Below are 6,372 nucleotides of genomic sequence, written 5' to 3' on the forward strand. Positions count from 1 at the left end.
TTCACAGTTAATTCTTGGGCAAAATGACCACCACATGCTTCTTCATGCAAACCTTTTAGAATGGCTGGAATTTCCTCAATAGTTGGTACTCTTCTGCATACTTGATCCCTCCCTCTTTGATAGAGGGAGCCTTCTAGGAAGAGATATGCGCTTGCCTTCTTCATGAGTCTCCTCTTCTGAGCCTTCGTGAAGTCTTGTGGAAACTCGCCCTCCAAAATGTAGCTAATAATGGGAGTCAATGACTCCAATCCCTGGTATCTCGGTTGCTTGACAGTTGCTGCCACCATGATGACCTGCACTTCTTTCTCAACACATGTAACTACTTGTTGTGCAAGTAAATCGGCATCTTCATTCTGTTTCCTAGGAATATGATATAGTTGCACTTCTTCAAATTGATTAAACAATCTACGAATGGCATGAACTTTTGTCCGTAAGCTTTCATTCTTGCATGCCCAAATACCTAAAATCTGTTTAACAATGAGAAGTGCATCTCCCTTTACCATGAGGCGTTGTATCCCTTGGCCAATGCACATCTTCAAACCATGAATTAGTGTGTCGTATTCTGCTTCATTGTTGCTAGCTGAACTTGGTAGATTGAACTTCTCTTTCATGACCACCTCTCCACTTGGGTTGAGCAACACTAGCCCTCCCCCTGCTTTTCCTGTGGCTCGACGAAAAGCTCCATCAAAGAACAAGGTAAAAGCATTAGGAATACTTTTTGGTGGTGGCAATGGTAGGGTCTTTACTTCAGGCACCTTAATCTCCTTTTCATGCACCCTATAAGTGAGAATCCCTGCCAATTGTGCACGCACACTATCTTCTACCTTGAAAGAGTATTGAAACTCTTGCAACTCCATAATCCACTTTGAGATCCTAGTACTAAGATTCATTTGAGATGACACCCAAGGGAACAAATTTTCTGCAGTGAGAATTACAAAAGGTTTTGGTAGAAGGTAGGATCTAAACTTTCTCACCGCAAACATGAGAGAAAGCATCATGAGTTCTGCCTCCGTGTAGCCTCTCTCTAAAGCATTCATGACCCTACTAGCAAAGTAGATGGGCCGCATCCTAGTACTATAGGGATCTTGTTGTAACAAAACTGCACCAATTGTTTCTTTCCCAGCACTAGAGCTAACAAAGAATGTGTACTCCCAACAAGGAGGCATGAGTGTCGGTAGCTCTGACAAAATGACTTTAATGTTACAAAAATACTCTTCAAGCTCATCAGACCATGCAAATTCTACTTGTTGTGTCAACTTTTGCAAAGGATGAAGCAACTCCAAGGCTAAGTGAATGAAGCGTGACATATAATTCACCTTCTGAATGAAAGAGATGACCTCCTTAAGACTCTTGGGTGAGGGGAGCTCAATAAGAGCCTTTGCCTTTGAAGGATCCACCTCAATGCCTTTATAGGAAACCTTGTGACCAAGCAAGATCACTTCATCCTCAGCTATGTGACACTTGTCGGGGTTGAGTTGACCTCCCATGTCATAGAGCTTCTTTAAACCTTCTTCTACCCTTTGTAGATGCAATGATTTTGAGCTATAAATGCAAAAATGATCAATAAAAACCCTAATGGTCTTTCCAAAGAATGCTTGAAACACCATGTTCATGAAGCGTTGGAATGTTGCAGGAGCATTTGTCAGACCAAATGGCATGACTCTAAAAGCATAACAACCCCAAGGAGTGATAAAGGTTGTTTTAAATTGATCCTCCAATGCAATCCCTATTTGAAAGTAACCTGAGTAACCATCGCACACAGTGTACTTCTCATGACCAGCTACCTCATTTAGTATCTCATCCTGAAATGGGAGGGAAAAGTGATCTCTTTTTGTTGCCTCATTGAGGGGACGGTAATCCACACACACCCTCCACTTGCCATTTTTCTTAGGAGTGACAACAACAGAAGAGACCCACTCTGAATTCTCCACTGGATAAATGAAACCTGCTGCTAGAAGCTTTCTTACCTCCTTGAGTAGAGCCTGTTCCTTTATAACTCCTAGCCTTCGTAGCTTCTGAGCTTTAGGTGTGGCCTCAGGCTTTAACTCAATCTTGTGTTGAACAATCTACCCCACGCACGTCGATGTAGTCTTTAGCAAAAAGCCTAGGAAACTTCCTAGGAAACTACCAACATCATCTAAACTAATAGTTAGAGCGCGTTAGCAGTTGTGATGAACCCAATTTTTAATGCTCGCACAAAGAACATTGAGGCAAATTATCACTATGGCAGAGAGAGACTCTTAGCAGGAGAGATCAACTTGGCTTATGTGCCAACACAGAACAACCTTGCAGATTTGTTCACCAAGTATGTGCCAGCTCTTGTTCACTGCATCACTCCCAGGAGGGATTTGTTACCATATATATGGTAATGATATGTGTGAACACACTTAGGACCATCGGGACATTTTGTCCCTCACTAGGAGGTTTTTTTCCTCATGCATTGTATATATGCCCATCATTCAAAGGCTAACTTATCCTTCTATTGTGCACCAAGCAATACCTCTCTGTTGTGTGCCTTGAGCTTCTTCATTTTTTGCATCCCTGCAACCCCAATTCCAACAAAGATTGACTTCTCAACAGCTACACCTTCATTCAGCGACGGAGGCATGGCATTGACAATTCAAGTCGACATTGACACCACTATTTGTTGTGCTTTCAAACACAAGCACGACGGCAGAGTCCTCTGCATCGACAACATAGGTGGAGAGTGATGGAGTTCTGGCTGAGGATCACTTTGTAGCCGAGTTTTTCTACTCACAACTTGTACTTTTCTAGTGCAGATTGTGCGGCATAGCTACTGTGCTCATATATGACAATGTGGGTTTTTCAGAGAGTATTTTTGGCATGTTTTTGTGCGGTTTTTTGTTATGTATGCGTACCGAGTGAGCTACTTACAACTTGCAGGTGGCAGATTGACATGTTTACAAGGATTTTGAACAAGCACAATTATCCATAGAGCCACTCGTTTAAAAGTGAGCTAGATTCCCACAATTTTGGCAATTTTTGTATACAATATGTGGATTTGCTATTAGACATTGAGTGTCTATTTATGGTCTGTATGATTTTGGTGATCATTTTTGAGAATTTTCTTAAATTCTAGGGAAAAATCTGTCCATTTTTCCCTAGATTCTTGCCATGCTTTCTACGTATCTATAGCTTACTCTTTGATGCTTTAATGGTCAAGATTCACTCCCACTTTGACATGTGCACTTGGTTGATGGTTCTACATTTGACATTGCAGGAGTAGGATATGTCTGCTTGTCATTGCCCAATGGTGCATCATATACACTTTGTCATGTGTGCTATGTCCATTAGCTGCTAGAGATAGAGTTTGATATCAGTGAGACACCTAGCAGATTGTAGATTCCATAAATTGCTTTGAGAGCAGTTTTTCTAGATGCATTGTAGATTGTTAGTGATTGCTAGGGAGCCTAGAGTGGCTTGGTATATCTTATGCATGTATCTAAGAGATGAGACAAAACAGACTTGATTTTGTTTTTGGCATGTGATGAGCAAAAGACGAGACATGTCTCCTTCTCGAGTGAGCTCCACCATGCTCATGTAGCTATGCATGGCATGTCAATGGACTTTTTCGAGGAAGAATTGGAGTGGGATTTCTTCAATGAGACACATCGTGTTGTTAGAGTCTATGCAAAGAGAGGTAGAGCGAGTCTGCTCCCTAGAGAAACATACAAAGATGACAGACATGGAGTTCTTTGATATGCTCATGCTAGAGGCTGATGAGATGATGCCATGACATATAGTTTCACCTATGGATGAGAGGGACGCATCCATTCCAATGTTGAAGAAGATACATCCATACGTGATGAGTAGTCTTGATGACGCATTGTATACAAATAGCAATGATGAGGAGGCTAGTACAACCAGGGTTGCACAAATTTTGTCAGCATTGAGGCGCCTCATGTACGACCTACTAGTGTCAAGGCCCAACCTAGCACAAGAAGTGGGAGCATTTGTAGCAAGGATTGTTAGTCATACAATATTTGACACTAACATGGTGCATTGTGGAGCTATGCAAACTATACATGGTATAAGCATGTCGTGTCACTGAAAATTTTGTCCAAAACAATGTTTGTTATTTGTGCTTGTTAGGAAATAATGAAAACCAAAGAGCAAGTGCAGTTTCAATTTAAATTGTCCATAAAAAATATTATTCATTTCCTCCCATTTGGGATGTGGCCTTGTTTTTCAATTATTGAAGACGATGTGGCATACTAGAGTCTCTCTCTCTCTCTCTCTCTCTCTCTCTCTCTCTCTCTCTCTCTCTCTCTCTCTCTCTCTCTCTCTCTCTCTCTCTCTCTCTCTCTCTCTCTCTTTTGTTCCTTGCATATGGGCATCCTGCCTCGGAGTTAAGTTGTCAAAACTGAGCTCTTTCTCTCACTATGGCACAAACATATATATATATATATATATATATATATATATATATATATATATATATATATATATATATATATATATATATATATATATATATATATATATATATATATGGAGGACCAACAGACAAAATTATTGCCACTAGCTCCAACGCTGAAAATGGAAGCGCACTGTAATAAGATAGTAAGCAAACCTTCTGGGTAGCCGACTCACTCCAAATGAAGTCATTAATTTAGTTCGTTCATTTAAGTGATTTCAAGTAAGTGATATAGTATGCACATTTATGGATCCCTTGTAGCATAAGGGAGCCATTACTGGCAATGAATTACAACTTTCAATATCCAACTTTTTCTATTATCTATAAATATGAGAGAGAAAGAAATAGTAAACAGCAAGAGCACAAAAAGATGAAAGTTGAGCGAGGACATCATGTTGTCGACGATGAGGAGAAAAATAAAATCTCCTCCGAGATTTTGAGAGCTTTCAAGAGTAAAACTAACATTCCTAGAATGCAAACTAGCATGCTGAGTATGTTTGACATAATGAGTATCCTAGCTACCTTTCCTAGTATGCTAACTAGCATAATGGGTATGTTGGTTAGCACATTCTATACTAGTTAGCATACCTAGTATACTAATTACCATATTGGGTATGCTAAGCTGCATAATTGGTATGTTGATTAGCACACCTATTATTCTTGTTAGCATCCAAGATATGTTGGTCAAAAACTAGTTCATGCTAGTTAGCATACCTTCTATTCTATTTAGCACACATTCTATGTAGTTTAGCATACCTCATATGCTAAACTACACACTGATTATGTTAGCATACCTATTATGCTAATTAAAACAATGTATAAGGTAGTCAACATACCTAGCTATATGCATGTTAGGATGTTGAATGTGCTATTTAACACTCTAATTTGTTTTCATGAACATTCCGGATGTCCTAAGTAGCAATATGTATATTCTTGTTTGGATTCAATTATCCTAGTAAACAACTTTATCAAATATGGATATTGCAGGTTGAGTTATTTCACAAATTCAAAGAAAAACATCCAGATTGCAAGATTGGCATGAGAATGTTTGAGATGTTGAAGCCATTCTTTTGTAGGCGACCGAAGAATAGATACATGTCATAATATCTAATATCTAATTCTCCTAAATGATTTTCTCATGTTAAACTGATCATTTAATATGGGGAAGTGCCGAGGGAGAAAAAGCTAGAATATTGGTTAAGCTGGCAGACCCACAGTAGGGATCCAAAGAAGGGAAAATAGGGATCCAAAGGGGGGGGCATCTGCAAAAGAGATATGTGCAACAATGGGCTCCAAAGACCTTAGGGTTCAACCCAACCCATTAAGACTTCCAAAATGCTAAGGTTCCAAAATTCAAAGGGTGTGTCCAATGGTCAAAGGCATAGGAAATTGGATGCTTTGTGTGTGTCTCAAAAAGTCTTCACAAACTTCTACATAGGAGGGGGCGAGCTCAAGAAGTAGGGGATGAGAGAGAAACACACACACACACACTCACAAGCTTCCTTTGTACACAAGGGGAAAGAGGGACACATGTCAACTCCCTAGGCCAGATGCCCACAAGGTGTACTCAAATCCGATTGGATGGCCATGGACCAATGAGAATTAGGCTAGAGTAAATCTAGTTTAATTAATTTAAAAACACTTCATAAAAGAACCAATAGTAATTAAGCTCTCTAGAAGACTATTGGACAGTCTCCCAAGGGGTTCAATGAGCATTTAGCAGCCCAATGGCTTGCCTGATTCCTATTGGCCAGGAGACAAAGGGGTCCAGTGAGAGTTTAATAGCACTTATTTACTACCTAAATCTCTCACAAAAGGGGAAAGGGGGACACATGCCATAAGGCTATCACTTATACTCCTGAAATCCTATTGGCTAAGCCTGGGGAGGTCCGATGAGGTGCTAGCAAGAGCAATTAGTAAGAGGGGTCAACCAA

The sequence above is a fragment of the Adiantum capillus-veneris genome, chromosome 3 (genome assembly GCF_014529385.1).
Source record: "Adiantum capillus-veneris isolate H3 chromosome 3, ASM1452938v2, whole genome shotgun sequence".
Taxonomy (NCBI): Eukaryota; Viridiplantae; Streptophyta; class Polypodiopsida; order Polypodiales; family Pteridaceae; genus Adiantum; species Adiantum capillus-veneris.